Source organism: Hylaeus volcanicus, chromosome 5 (genome assembly GCF_026283585.1).
Source record: "Hylaeus volcanicus isolate JK05 chromosome 5, UHH_iyHylVolc1.0_haploid, whole genome shotgun sequence".
Classification (NCBI taxonomy): domain Eukaryota; kingdom Metazoa; phylum Arthropoda; class Insecta; order Hymenoptera; family Colletidae; genus Hylaeus; species Hylaeus volcanicus.
Genome location: NC_071980.1, coordinates 7,396,743 through 7,412,821, shown reverse-complemented (window position 1 = coordinate 7,412,821; position 16,079 = coordinate 7,396,743). Strand labels below are relative to the sequence as shown.

The following is a 16,079-nucleotide window of genomic DNA, read 5'->3' as shown; positions in this document are numbered from 1 at the left end:
TAATACTCTTAAAAATTTCTACTGCGATTACATTTTATTTACTGACTATTGGAGACTACATAATCAAACATTTATTGTGGTATTTATTTTTGTAACTTCACCGAAATTCAAATATTTCATATAAATTCATTTTTTTTTTATATTTAACTTTCAAAATTCATTTTTTTATTTCTTCAGTAAACAGCACTGTCACCCATATATGGGTGACATGGCGGTCAACGTGTTAAACTCAGAAATTTCTCCAAGATATCGCGAAGCCTACCCAACCGTAAGAGACCCCCTGATCAGTGATGGGCAAAACCCTAAACTTGGAATAAATCTGAAGTTTGCCGATGTGTTTGTCTCGTTTCTTCTGTTGAACATTTTCCAAAGAAGGAAACGAGACAAACACATCGGCAAACTTCAGATTTATACGAAGCCTATGTTTTTGCCCATCTCTGCCCCTGATGTACAGTGGGTGTAGAATGTATTCGTACACCGATCAATTTCCCAAAAAACTTTTCTGTGAAATTGTAGTTTCTTAACTTCCTTTTTTGTAATCAAGGATATTTTACATATTCTCGGAAATCTCCAAGATAGATATAGTCCAAACAATATTTACTAGTTAATATAATTTGTGAAATTAACAAAAAGAAATGGGAAAAGTGCGATACGATTTTTATGACGAACCATTTAGAGTAGAGTTTGTAACGTAAACACATCGGTTTATTGGGAATACGTACGAATAAGAAAACATCAAATTTCCAGTAAAGTACTTTTAAAAATGGCTCTAATAGAGAAATGGAAAAAGATCCTACTTCGAATAACTAATAATTTAGTTAATCGAATGCTTAGAAGAGTTACAATAATTATAAAATCAAAAGGAACTCCCACGAAGGAAGTATTATATACTTATAAATTAATGTAAATTTCCCTTTTTTTAACGAAGTTTAAAAAATTAAGCAGTTGTGCGAATACTTATTGCTTCGATATTTCTATCGATTAATTGTATTTATCTTGTTAATTTCGCGACTTACATAAATAGCTATTCTTTCTGTGCTCTATCTATTCTAGAGATTTCCGAGAATACGTAGAATGTCGTTGTTTATCAAAAATAAGTTAATAAATTAGAATTTTACATGGTTTTTTGAGAAATTGATCGGTGTACGAATACTTTCTACACCCACTGTATATACTCCTGTCCCAAATCTCCACCGGCGCGTTCGAGTCCCGGTCGATCGTCGGTTCCAGGGTCAGCGATTCTTTCCCTCGAAGGAGACGGACCCCGTGACGCAGCATCGTTTCATCCTAATCTTCATCCCCGCTGGCACACGGTGGGTCGAGTCACGCGCTCGGTCAACGTTAACGACGCACGCCAAGTGCATGACCGAAGCGCACAGCACGCGTCGTTCCCTCGCGCACCCTGCAGGGTCGGGGGGCGAACGACGCCGCGACGTTCACGTCGTCTGGTTCGCAGCGGTGGGGAACGACGGGCGAGGGCGTAGTTGGATGGAGAGAGATCGGCGCCGAGAGAGAAGGGTAGAGCAAAGCGACGGTGGGATAGCATGGTAGGGGTAAAGAGAGTGGGGAGTTCGCACGCCGACCGGAACGGCCCCACCAAGTTTTACCCAACGATCCGGGAGGCTCGTCGAGGTAGTGGTCCGCGCCCCACAGCCGCGACAACTCGAAACGCGTGTCGTTGTCGCGCCTGCTGTACGTTCTCTGTCACTTTCGGCTCGTCTCTCGCGCTTCGTGCGGTAATAGCTTCACGTTCGAACGTTGTCGCGAGATATCCGCGGCCGTACGTCATCGTTCAGCGTGCCACGGTACCGTACGAGACTCCCGGTTGTTGGGGTGGCGAGAGTCCTCTCCTTTCCGGCGGAGAGAAGGGCGCGCGATTCGGATAGGATAGCCGTTCGCTCGGCGTCCGCGAGGTGGTGGACAATGAAAACAGGCCGCAACCATTAGAGAGGGGGACTCCTCTCTCGACAGTGTCGTTTCGGATTCCAAGTTTCGCGTCGAAGGTTATCGGGGAGTCGTCGGTATACCGGTGAGTGGTGAGCTCGTGATCAGGGTTGGTTTTCGAGTAATTCCCCGAACCCACCGAGCCGGTGAACGTCGAGTGTCGTGGTTCGTTTCTTCGATTGGAAATCCCTCGCCCATTTTGGAGCGCCAGGAGGGGCCCGGAGACTGTGACAGGGGGGACAGGTGTCGAGGACTCTCCGGGGGTGGTGACCGTGCGTACCCGATCGACAACGTCACCCGGGAAAGAGACGACTTCGTACGTTCGCACCTGGATAGCACACGTACGTATCAAAACCCGACACACCTGGCTCTACCTAGTGCGGCGGTGCCGTGCTATGGCCTCTCTCCTTAGGTACTCTCCTACACCCCCAAACAGGTTATTGATTTTGCCGAAGTAAGGAGGTACGGATGTAGCCCGTACGCCCTGCGACCTGCTCGTTTTTCCACCCCTTCGCCTCTCCTGTCTCTCGTCCGCTTTATTTCTCGGTCTCCCTCGTCTGTCCTTGGTGCTTGTCACCCTCTGACGGCGGCTCTGCGCGATCTTTTGACACAGTTCGAGATACCGCGGACGTACGTACGGGAAACGTGCTCCTCTTTTCGCTCATCTCCGTGCCACTTTTCCTCTTCCGATCTCGATCGTAACCGATGGACCGAGGCGATCCGTATTACGTAAAAAAAAAAAAAAAAAAACGTCGGTTCGCCTGGCCTGCGCGACTACGTCCGTCCGCGATGCCCCTTTCCCTGGCGTCTCGACCTGAAATAACGATCGGAAAGTGCGGGAGAACGGTCAGGCGAGAAACGAGACGCGCGAATGGTAACGCGGTGAAACGCCCGTGGTGCCTTAGCTGCTCGTCGACACCGGAAACGAACGGTGTCGATTCCCTGAAGCCAGTCTAAAGCCGTACGATCGTGCAACGGCATCGTGTCACTGAACCGCCGGGGCAGACTGTTGCAGTGCCAACGTGACTATACACGAGACAACGGGCCAGGGAGATTCCGACTGACTGCGGATCGATCGCGGGGGGGACGAAACTTTTCACTACGGGACTTCTGCGGTTCTTTCGCGAAAGCGGCGCCTCGTAGTAAATCAATAGAAGCCACGTGAAGTCGGGACGAGAGATCGCGCTCTCGGGGGCGCCCCTACGTTTCTCGCCCCGTCTCCACGGGCCCCCCCTTCCGCCCCGTTTTCGCGTTTCTTCCTCCCCCCCGCCCCCTCCCCGCCCCCCCTCGACGAACGTGTTCGCGCGTTTCGCGAATTTCGTCGAACCTAGCCGGGATCGATAGCAACGCTTCGCGTGCGTTCGCTTCGCGGAGGGTGACTGCGATGAGAGTTCACCGTGTTCGGTTTCTTGGGAATGTCGTGAAGGGATCGGAACGCGGTGTAGTCTCTGTTCGAGGTAGACGCGAATGTTTACAAACGAGGATAATTTCGATGAGATGGCTCGACGAGTTTAAAGGGTTGTTTTATATGTATACTTTATTGTTTACTGTTGGAGAGGGGTGGATTTTCATTGAGATTAAATATGGGGATCGTTAATTCGAGAACAAGAACGATGTAATACGTACAGAGTAGCTTTCTTAGTTTAGTTAGACACGAATGTTTATAAATGAGGACAACTTCGACAGGGGTCGGATTTCTAAGTTCAAGGGTTGATGTTATTTTGTTGTTTATAATTAGACGGGAGCGGATTTTGGCTGAAATGAAAATGGGAAATTGTTGTCTGATATAATTTACTTCCCTCTGTTGCTTGAGAATAATGTACTGTGTAAAGAGTATTCGCGTTCCTTTAATAACGCACGAATGTTTATGAATGAGGGCAATTTTCAATGAGGTTTAACTTTACTAACGCTAACAATCAATTCTGTTTTACTGTTTATAATCGGACCGTAGCGAATTCTAATTGAAATCGACGTGAAAAACAACCGTTCATGTGTTTTGGAGTGTTACTCAAAAACAAAAATAACATCAATTAGCTGTCCTCGATAATAAACATGACATCATTCGGGGAAGAACGAATATGAAAACGATTCTGCTTCACTCGGATCGATACCGTTACGATACGTAAATAAACCCTCGTCTTGAAATGTAAATTAAATCCTATCAATGTTCTGAAAATTCCAAAGAAAGATCCTTCCTTTCGTCTTGCAAACATATCGATGCATCTCTCCTTCAGTTTTGATAACAACCGTGAAATTGTTTGCATCGGAGCAATTTTTGATTCGTCATTCGTTCAACAGACATTCCGAATTATTCCAAGGTAGGAGAAACAGAAGCAGGTTTTATTTTTATTTTTTAGTATCCTTTTTGTAATTTATCTTTCATTAAAAATCTGTTTCGATGGCCTCCGTATCTGAGAACGCGCAACTGTAATTAAGGGATACCTCTAATGCTTTTAATGAATGATATCGTTAGACCCCGTTTCATCATTTACAACGTACGTTAATTTAGAAACGTCTACGAAGCGTATGTAAATAAATATTTCATAAATTAATTCACTTATGTTATATTCCTTATTATATTATATTCTTCTGCGAACGTGGCACATATTCCTATGTATCTCGTTAAATGTATCTTAAACTAGTTGACCGACTCATCGACTACTTAGTTTGTTAACCCTTTGCACTTGAGGTGGTTTTCCTTTGAGGTGGTTTTCTTTAGGTTTAATTTCTTTGGAACTCCAAGTACCAATAAAATGATTGTCGTTGAGGCAAAGGTGACCTGATTCTCGTATCTCAAATTAGAGATCTCATTTTCGAAGTCGATATAATCTTCGTGGCAATAGAATGCTAAGAAAGCATCTCGAGTTGCTGGTAGACACCAGAAAAAAAGGCCTCGAGTACAAAGGGTTAATTATACCGACTTTACCAGAACTACAATTAGTAGAACAAACGACACACCTGAATTCACCCGACACTGGTTCGAATAAGAACTTCAACACGAGGTGAGATAGAAAAATATGACTCGATGCTTCGCACGAAACTTGCCCTTCGGTCCCATTCGTTCGGGGTCGTTCGCGGAATCGCGCAGATAGTGGCTGGCTACGTTCGATTCGCAAGGGAAACGTCGCTCGTTTCGCTCCGAGCCGCTGTGCCCTCGTCAATTATGTAAGATTTCACGAATTTCGGTTTATCGATCGGCTGGAACGGCGACTCGCTAAATTTTTCATCGTTCCGTGCCCCGTTCGAAATCCTATTTCTGGTCGGTTCGTTGAACGCGGAGTATCGGATAGTGAGGTCTTATTTTAGCGACTACTACGGGAACGTAAATTTCACGCCTTTTGCGACAGGCGAAACGATTCTCGAACTCGAGGAGGACGTCGCCCACGGAGTGGAACACAAACGGTCGGTTTTGTTTAAAAAATCGAAGGCTTTTTAAAAGAGACTTTCCTAGAACTTTATTTCTTAATCAAACTTAAATGTAATTACCTTGGATTTTTATTTATATTCGACTGTTCGCGTATTTTGTTTTTAAAGATTCAGATGTACGATGGGTACAAGTTTATCCGAAATAATTTTACATTTGGAGCTTGGAATGTAGAGTCTACAAGAATAGTTTATTAGAGGCACGATTCTTCCCCCATGTGTACTAAAAATGTTCCTCGAAATTATACGTTTCAATTTCGTATTTATTCGTTGGTAAGGGCATTAGAGAGAGGGGTTCAATGAATCTTTAAATTGACCCCACTATTGCTTAACCAAAGGGTATATCAGACGTATCAACGATAAATGAGCAAAGATATCATTTTCGATAAACGGGGAATCGCTAAAAATGAAATACAATAGTTAACGGTGGCTTTATCCACGCGTTCGCTCGAACAAAGTACCAGACCGTAGTTTCGCGATAACAGATGGCAAAAACGTTCAATGACCAAGCGTTCCAACGCGCAGCGTAGCCATGGAAGCCCGCCAGTCCCGAAATACGACGGAAGTAACATCCATGGTGGAGGGACGTTTTCTGAACGGTTCGTAGCCCCGTCGTTCCGGCGTCTGTTCCCTGAAATTCTGACAGGCTGACAGGGAATGTATCGACAAAAAGTCTGACTGCCGTCCGTTTTTTGCCGACTTAACTCCGAACCGGGAACGGAAAGATAAAACGCGTGTGCAACTCCGTAAGCAAACCTATCCAAACCTATCCAAACCACGACGCTCACTTTCTTATTTATTCCCTTTTTATCTGCCGACTTCACTCGGCACGATCGCGAAAACGTTATAGAAATTCAGGTAGAGGCACAGGTAGAGCGGCGTTCGGTAGAAAGTATGGCGAAAGGTCGATGGTCAGCTGATTACCCTGCTGCAACTATAATTAATCTTCTTCTGGAAGCTTCGATAGTTCGGAATAGACTGTAATCACAGGTGATCGTTCATAGAGATGAGTAATGTTTTATTCGAATATCAAATTGGGCGATAAATTTTTACTCGATTGGAGCAGTTTATAATTGAAATTCTAATTTTTATTCAAAGGAGTACGGAATAGATAGACGTCGAAAGTAGGAAGCTGAAAATTCAAACAATTTTGGGCACCACTGTTCGATAAATGTCGCTACATATCGGTGCTAAATACGCAGATGACCGCGCAGAGCGCAGTAGAGCCTCGATTATCTGAACAATCGATTATGTCGGAACACGAAACGAGACAATATGTTTGTAGCATCGCAAGCCCTGCGTTAACACTGTATACGCTATGAAATCTCCATCCGTTATACATAAACAATTATACTAATCTCCATACACGGTGATTACGCTCCGTGTGGTCCGGGTCAGCGAACACGCGCGAGAGTATTAAGAAGACGAGGTCTATATTTGTCGATATCGCGATACTGCTTATTCCAATGGTAACTGGGAATATCGAATAAAATGAAATCCGCGCCCACAGCTCGTTTTCGGTTCGGAATGACCCGATGGGCGCATAGAGTGAATTTCACGAGCGAAACGTACGCGCAACCGTGCAGGAACGTAAATTAGATCTTCGTTTGAAATATTCATAGTCGCCTGGGCCGTTGGCAAAGGAGATCTCAGCACGAACGGAGCATAAAAAATCGCTGGCAGAGTCATCGAGACGCGAATTCATCGTCGTTCCGCTAACGTTGCGGGTCGTGGTCCCAACCCATAGGCTCCCGTCTCGTCGAAATAGGTTCTCTATTTGACACCAGAGTAGTATTGGCGGATACGAGCTGGCGGTCGTGGGTGTAGGTGCGTGTGCACGCGCGCACGCGCCAAAGGCACCGTGGATCCTCTCCCCTTTCGCTCTTCAAGTTCCCTTCGGTTAAAGGCTGTTTAACGTTTGCGTGCAGCCAGCTTTCTAAGCGGCTACTTAGGTCGGAGTTCATCGTTTGTCGAGCGACGATCGCGGTTACGACGGACGTCCGGTGAATTGCGATCGCCTCGTCTCGGGGATAAGGACCCGAGGTGGTTAAGCAGCTTCGAGGCACTTTGGTGAGATAGAGTTACACGGCCAGCCTTCTTTGATCGCTTGAATCGCTGTTTTCGAGGCAGACTAGCTCGCTCTCGCGTCCGAGACGTTACCTAAAAGGGCTATTCAGGAAGGTGCGGCGACGCTTGTCGAACAGGACGCGAAATTGTTCTTGAAAATCTTTCCGGTGAAACTTATCAGGTGAAACTTATCAGGTGAAACTTATCAGGTGAAACTTATCAGGTGAAACTTATCAGGTGAAACTTGGTAGGAAGATCTCGGAAAGAAAGAACGAGATACGGTAGCGATACTAGGGGAGTATTTTCGTGGTTCTGTTGGATTATCGATAAAGTCTTAGTGATGGCGATAGTTCGAGTATGACTTGGTAGGAAGATTTCTGGAGGAAGGAAGATGATAGGATTACAAGTTACTTACTTCGTAAACAGTAAAGCGTGTTCTCACTGGTGTAAATTCGTAGTGTAATCTATACGTTTAAACAGAGGTATGAAGAATGTACAAATAAGAACAAGTACTTTGTATTAACCCTCGGATATAAGACAAATTGTATCGTGTATAAACCTACGTAAGGCCATGTAATTCTCGTCATTAGTTTCGTAGAGACTTAAATAAAAGAAGGGAAAACATAGGATTGGGTATCATATGGTAGCGACACTGAGGGAGTATTTTTGTGGTTCTGTTATATTATCCAGTCTCATCACTCTAATTCGACGGTAAACAAACGTCAATATTTTAGTATTTCAATGCCAGCTCGTAGAATAGTAGTGCCTAAAATTGACCCCAGAGCTTTCTCCTCATAAATCGCACAAGAATAAAAACTCGTCGAGCTTCACGGACCCGGTGGCACTCGCGTCGCGAAGGAGGCGACAAATCGCCATTTCGCGGGTTCTCGTCACAGCCAGACCGAATCCCACGAAATGCAGGGGAAATTTACTTTCTTGTCCTTCCCCGGGGGAAGTTCAAGTTCCTCGCGAGGGTGGTCGCCAAGGCGCAGCCTGTCTGCGCAACCATGGAGAAAAGCTCCAGGGGAAGGACGCGATGCCGATGGTTTCACGGTAATTTCATAAAAGATTTACCGGTCGGTCTGGCATCCGTCGCTGTCGCGGTTATCTCCGTCGACGCGGCACCGCGCGATTCACCGCGAATCAGGAACGAAATTTGCATAGTTCCGCGAATATTCACGCTATCTGTTCTGCCGTGTCGTAAGCGGGCCGCGGAGGATCCTTTCAGAGACGCTGTGTCTGGCTCCTCTCCGCAGGGACGCCTCCTGGATACCTTCCGGTGCGCCGGAATCGTCCTGGAAAGTTTCGAGGACCGTTATCGGGAATGGGCGTTCCTCCCTGCCCTCGAATCCCGGAGGTTCACGCCCAGGAGCCCGCTAATTAAGGTTCATTGTTATTTGTGCACGCGGAGGACCGCGAATTTTACTTCCCGTTATCTCCTCGCGAAAGACGCCTCCCCCGCAGTTCCCGTTGATTAAGTTCCAGGGCCATCTTTATTCCATCCCGATGTCTCGAATGCTTCGCGTTTTCCTCGCGTTGTATCGAGGGACTTGTTCCCTCGGGAGTTGGACAGCCGTCGAGGTTTATCAATGGAGTGTTAATACAGCTGTTACTTTTTTCTTGGAGTCGTACAGTATGTACATACCCTCGGTTTCTTCTATTTCTAGATGGGAACATTACTGTGCTTATACTTCTGCCACTCGAATTAATATGTGTCCCATTTTATAATATTTTCCCACCTTTCTGATGTAGTCATTATATCGTCGCTATAAAGTTTCTTTAATTATTTATTGAATACTAGCAGGCCCGCACGTGCTAAGAGTTTCTTTTTTAATCTTTGTTCACCGATTACGCCGAGATGGCTTGAACACTATTAATATCGTCAACCAAATACTATCCCAAACTTACTCAGACAGTATTTTCATGGAGAGAGTATATAACATTAGCAGTAATCGATATTTCCATTGCCAGCATCCGCAAAAAAAATCCCCCAAATCTACCGAGACAGTATTTTCGTGTCGATAGTTTACACATTAACTCTTAGACAGTATTTTCAATATTGCCACTTTCACCTAGCTAACTCAAGCTGGAATTAAAAATTTTTAATTTTGCGTCGCTTCCGAAGAGGTTATTCAATATAACTTAATGTAAAGGAAATAGAAATTTAATATATTATTTAACACATTTTAATATAAAGGACATAGGAATTACTTCATACTTTTTAGTGGAATTTTACTATTTTTTGAAGTCGGTTATATTTATTTTCCAAAAAGTACTTTATTTGACGTTAGAATCGTTGCGTGAACGATTATGTATTCGCAGGACTTTGCAAAATAACGTTAATCAAGCCCCGCGATAGAAATAGGATATTCGTAGCTTAAGGTGACTAAAGGTGAAACAGTATCTGTCTCCCATTGGCGTGCAAACCATCCTGCTAGTACAATCGAGAACTTGTAGAAGTAACGATAAAGGAAACGACGAAACGTTACGTTCGACTTGTAACAATTCCCCCGATGCCGGAATTGCCCGTGGTTATCGGTTACTTATCTGCATTAACGGCGTACACAGATATTTCGCTTATAATTGCCATTAAAACCGTAAGCTCTCGGAACTACGCGGATCTTAACCCGCGTGAATTACAGGTAAGCTGTACCTATGCATTCGCGTTATCCTGGGGAAAAGCCGAGATAGCCTGCGTCCCCGCGCGCTCTATATGCACTATACGTTATAGATACGCGCGAAACAAAATTTCGCGTTTAAAAGTTTTACCGAGCGCATTAAATCGAGATTTCCGCGACACTGAAACTACCGCTGGCTCGCGACGGTAACTTGCTCCATTAACTGTCGCGTTTTTCGTTTCGGTGTCCCAGAAACCGACGCGGCCGAGATTCTCCAATTTCGGATAACGAGGAAAGGATGAGCCACTCGTCATTGATTACTCGAAGGTGCTATTTGAATTACAAAGTTACAATCCGTTTTTGGAGTGTAGGTAAGGAGCGGAGCTTACGATCGGATATTTATTTAAGAAATTGGTGGATGAATATGTTTTCTTCTCGCGGTTTGCTGGGATAGAGAAAATTCTGGTATGCGAGATAACTTATGTTTCATTTACGATGCTTGATTTACATTGGATGAAATACAAACGTACAGACGCCTCTTTATAATTATATTCGCCGTAATCCTGCGCACGGTGACGATTTTCCACCGCGAGATAATTTCAAGGTGGAGAGTTCCAGTGGCTGGGTAACCCAGAAAGAAATCTTTGGCCCCGCCGGAAGCCCTAGGAAGATTTAAAGCGCGGAGAACGCAACCGCGTTTGCGTGCGCTTCTCGTTGGTCTTCTCTTTGTGTTCCGCTAGCGAATTTACGAAGCCCGTATTCCGCGTGTCCCGTTGAAATATCTCGCTCGTTTATTCCGCAGTAATTAGAGCTAAACGAAAACGCGACAGGTAGAAGTCATCTTTTCAGAGGGATGGGAGTGGGGCGGCGTAATTAATAGTTTAGCGATGCCGTCGCCGTTTCAACGTAAATTAAGGAGTAATCCTTTCGAGTCGCCTGTTTCGTATCGCGGCGGGACTCTGCGCTTTTAAATGATTCCGTTCAACGGGACGAGCGAAACTTTCGGAACTTCACTTTGTCTTCGTTCCTCTTCCCTCTCACGTTGAGATACTGTTATTTGTCCCCGCTAAAGGGGATGCAACAAATTCCCGCTGAACTGAAATCCGACTCGGAAATCCTAACTCTCGTGGATTTCTTGTCCTTTGCGGAAATTCGTTCGATTGTAATACGCGGTGGTGGACGTTTGTATTATTCATTTTATCGCGTATTTATTCTGCTGCATTTGTTGGCACGGGCTCCCGTGAGATATTAATATTGTTATTACCGCTGCTTTATCTGTGCTCGACTGTACGTTTATCTTAATGTTAGATTGGAATTGCAGATGCAATCGGTTGGTAGGAATGTTCTTCGAGATACAGTCAGTCTGATACTGCGAGTATCGAAGAAATTTGTTCGATGTTTCCAAGTGTATAATTGCATACATATGTCGATGTATCTATAAATACCATAAATTCATATACATATATATAATGAAAAATTCATTTGGTAATGTCGAAACTATTATTTAATTTAATCGAACTTCTTCAAAAGGATTGACTCCATGAAAGAAAAAGTTGAGAAACGCGATGAAATAATGTATTCGACATTGCATTTTAAAATTCCGTTTATAATATAGATTCAAATAAATATCGCAGAATGCATTGATCCAGATGTAGCTTTCGTCTAACGGTATTCATAAAATTAATAAGGAAAAATAGTAGTTAGAATTTTTATGCGACTGGTATCAACCAACTACACTGTTCTGCCCTTATTCATCGAATGCTCGTTTACTTCCCCTCGGACGGAAGGAGTGTACAGCAACTTCGAAGTTCAGGAAACAGTCCACCAAAATTACGAGGTTCGTATGTACTAGCTCCTCCGCCATTCACCGAGTTGAAAATTCTTTCCCTGACCGTCCTATCGCCTCCCTTCATCCATCTCCGCTCGATACGGGCGTCCAGAATTCACGAGGACGTCGCTTAAAAAGGGAAAATTCCTGGAAACGGAAATCGTCCTCCGGCGTTCGTTCACCCGCGCGAGCCGGTGACAAACGATCGAGGTGAAAGATGGGACTACCGAACGGAAACACCGGTTCGGGGATGGCCGCGCGTAACCCCCAACCCCGTCGGTTGCACAGCTGCCCGTGCATCCAGGGATTGAATCATCGCCACGTAGAATAATCCGACGCTATTCCCTATTTACAAAATTGCACTGGGGCCCCCCCCCCCCCCCCTACGCGGGTAACTGTTCCCTCTTCGACTCTGGTTCATTGTGTCCCACCCTTCTTGACGGACACCCCCTGCCCATTGTCGCAAACGCCACACGCGACAGTCGTCGCTGGGGAATTTCATCCTTCTAGCCCGTTCTGGCCGCCCTTCGACGCGTTATTGGCTTGCGTCGCGGACACGTACCCTAATTAGTACGAATGTCTGGCTGTCGAAGTCGCGGAAGGAACCGAGGGAACCGTGGGGATTGTACGCGACATGATCAAGGTCGTCGACGACCACCGAGATACGGTCATTGGATGGGATTTTGAACGTCGGCGAATGGAAATTGGGGAGGAAATCGTGGGCTGATTGTAGGAACCGACTTGGCTTGGTATACAAGGGATGGGAAAGAGAGGGGTTTGGGGAGCGACGTGGGGCAGGTGTGACTGTGTTGTGCCAATTGAGGTCCGGAGCTATTTTGTATTATATAGTACGTGACACTAGGAAATCAGTGCACGGTGAGGGAAGGTCGAGGAATTTAGCACTGAATGTAAACACAAGTTACAATGTTTATTTAATTCTGTTTATATGCGCACGCACGCGTACTCTCGTTTGTTAAATGAAAACGCTAAATAAAAATGATAGTCACTCGGAAACTTGTCACTTATTTTATTATCCGTATTTTATTCAGATTTCGTGACAATGCGTTGTTTCCACAGAAGGGCGAATCTCCCTTCCGCGGCGATCGTTTAAACAGATGCGATTGTAAGAACCGTCTTTTCTACCGAGTAGAAACCTAACGATCCGAAAGTCGCGGCTTCTTTATAAGCCGGAGGATTTTATTCTTCCCCATCGTCGGAGGCACTGAAGAAGCTATCGGATGATTGTATAAAAAGAAATTGGTTCTTGGCTGAACGGTAATGAGAGTTCTCCTCGTGGTAATCGTTTGGATGATTGTTATCGCGGGGAGCATCGTAATTCGTAATTTCCTTTTACGTTACGTTCCTTTCGTGAACTCGGCAGAACTCGGACGACGATTAGATCGTGAATTCTTAATTAACACCGATATACCTCTTTCTCCAAATGTGGGCAAATTGCGATGCACTTTTCGAAAAGAGAGTCGTTTTCGTACTAAGAATTTAACAACATGGGACTTCTTCTTGCGATGAATATCAAGTAAACAATAAAATGAACCCAGGATGAGGCTGACTCGAGATATATCTCTTTCTCCAAATGTGGACAAATTGCTACTCACTTTTCGAAAAGAGAGTCGTTTTCGTACAAACAATTTAACAATATAGGAATTCTTGCGACGAATATGAAGTAAACAATAAAATGAACCCAGGATGAGGCTGGCTCGAAAAGAGAGGAATTTCAGCAAGTGCGCTCCATCTCTCGATGAAATTTCTCAAGAGCAAGCCCCGCTAGGTTCATTACACTTTATAATCGCGATATCTTAAATTAGACTCCACTCGAAATGAGTCGACTCCGGGGAACGCGTACCTTCGCCGATATCGACGAATCCTCCGGAGAGATCCTCCTCCGCGAGCAATCACATTTCTCTGGAACAGGGACGTCACTCGAGCGTGTTACACTTTATAATCGCACTTTGTCGAGTCGGTAGCACTCCGTTAGACTCATTCATTTACAAAACTCGGAGCTAAAGACAACAGGTCGGAAACACGCTGTATCTTTAAACAGGTCTCGCCCTCTTCCTCCCAATAGGAACGGGTTGACACAGAAACACTTAACGTTATCGATCCCATCCAGGGACTATCCTACTTCTTCGAAATCGACGTTCTCGAGTACGAGTCGCGTTGCAATTTATTATTCCTCCTAATTTAGAATTTATAGTTCCTCGTGTGGTTGATTTGCGCAGATTGCACTATTGGAAAGTTGAAGCTGTTCCATTGAGCCTTACGGTTACGAAATTTAATCGAAAGTACATCCAAAATAGTGTTTCTTCGTCTTCGTACATTGTTTTCGTATTGTCAGTCGCGATGAATGCACGGATTCCCACAGTCTACTAATTACCATCAATCTCTTCCGGAGACAGCTCTACCAACTTCGTCGAACATTCCAAGACCCTCCCCCTGGACGATCAAATTTCTCGAGAACAAGTACGTCGCTCGAAGCCCCAATTACACTTTATAATCGCGATCTACCCAGTCGACGCTCCCGCGAGCCCCCGTTCGTTTGCTCTGCTTCGAAACTAAAGACAACAGTCGGAACGTACCGTTTCGTTAAACAGCTCTTGCTACTTTCCTCTTCTTCTTCATGAAACGGATTAACGCCTGGCTACAACGCTCGATGCATTGCACTTTAGAGGCTGAAAAAAAGGACTAACTTTGATAATCAATTTTGAGAATATCGCGAAAGGAATAGGATTTCTTTTTACAGGGTTTATTTAAGACGTTGGATTATAATTTTAGTACAAAATGGCGGCAACGATGGGTATTTCTCGATGTTTGTGAGATTTGGAACAGAAAACCAACAAATTTTATAACATATATACTGTTAGCTATAGAAGCACGTAGCGGTTTTACTATTTAATGTACACTTTCGTTTTTGTTAACAATTGACTATTTATTTGTTGATCAAGAAACGGGTTGATGCGCTATTTCTACAATATTTGATTTAAAAACAAGAACCTCTACGTACTTGTATAGCCAACAGTACATATATTTTAAAATTTGTTGATTATTTGTTACAGATTTTATACACAACGAAAAGTCGATTTTGAAGACTCACTTTGTTCCCGTCATTTTGTACTAAAATTATAATCCAACAATTTTTGTTTATTACTTCAATATGTGTTAAATAAACCCTGTAAAAATAAATCCCATTCCTTTCGCCATACTCTCGAAATTAATTATCAAAGTTAGGCCTTTTTCTCAGCCTCTAGAGTGGTGTTACCCCTTAATCGACTCGCGACACGAGGCTCCTTCGACGGAGCATCGCCCAAGTTGGTTGACTGATCTCAATACGGACGTTACCCTTGCAAATTCGAGTCGCGCTTCGCCAACGCAATCGAAACACGGGCCATTAGACGACGGCCAAATGCTGAGCGAAACCGTCCGGGAACTGGCGAAAAACACCTCGATTCCTCGCTCCTCGTTTCGACTCTTCGGAAACCACCCCCGGCGACGTGCCACTCGAGGGGTTAACAATGCCGGTTACGCGAGCTGCGATCGCAACGTTTCGCGTAGTTAGCGTTGCCTAGACAATGACAAATCTCTCGTCGCAATCCTGATCGACAATTTGGGACAACGGCCGCGGTATCGGCTTCGCGTCGACCCATTGTCTTAAACAATTACATGTTATCAACCCGAACGCGGGACGTCGGGTTCTTGATATTGGCTGTGCTTAATTTATTGGCGATTCAACCGAAAGAAAGATTCGACAGAAAGAATTCAACCGAAGCAGGGCGCGACTGACTACGGTTGCAAATCTATTTTCTTCTTTCTTCTGTTTCAGACCGAAGTTTTGGTATTTATCACTCGCCATGATAAATATCTAACTGGTACGGGGGGTATACTGCGTGGGACGTTTTTAATTCAGGCATTCTAATTTTTGAGAGTTAATAAAAGACAAGCGAAGATGCCGTCGTGTTTGAATTGTACTCGTGTGCACCGTAAGCAGGGATATGAATCGTAATGGTATCGTGCCGACGATTCGTAAATCATCAATGAGTCTCATTAACCGCGAAGCAAGTGGCAAGACGCGGGAAGAAGAGTATAACCGAGATGATAAATGAAACGTCGTTGTAAATCTAATTGCTTATTCATCTTTCGAGAGCGACGGCACGCGAATCAATTGATCCAATGACTCGTCGCATCTA

General features: G+C 44.6%; 1 protein-coding gene across 1 annotated transcript in view; it reads left to right on the top strand.

The window, feature by feature from the left end:
* Window positions 1-1,170: 1,170 nt before the first annotated feature.
* The window catches only part of LOC128877534 (neural-cadherin-like), a 59,603-nt gene continuing 44,694 nt past the window's right edge, over window positions 1,171-16,079 (top strand). Inside the window, exon 1 of the mRNA XM_054124916.1 lies at window positions 1,171-2,285. The gene's annotated coding sequence lies outside the window, so the exon portion shown is untranslated. The remainder of the gene's footprint in view (window positions 2,286-16,079) is intronic.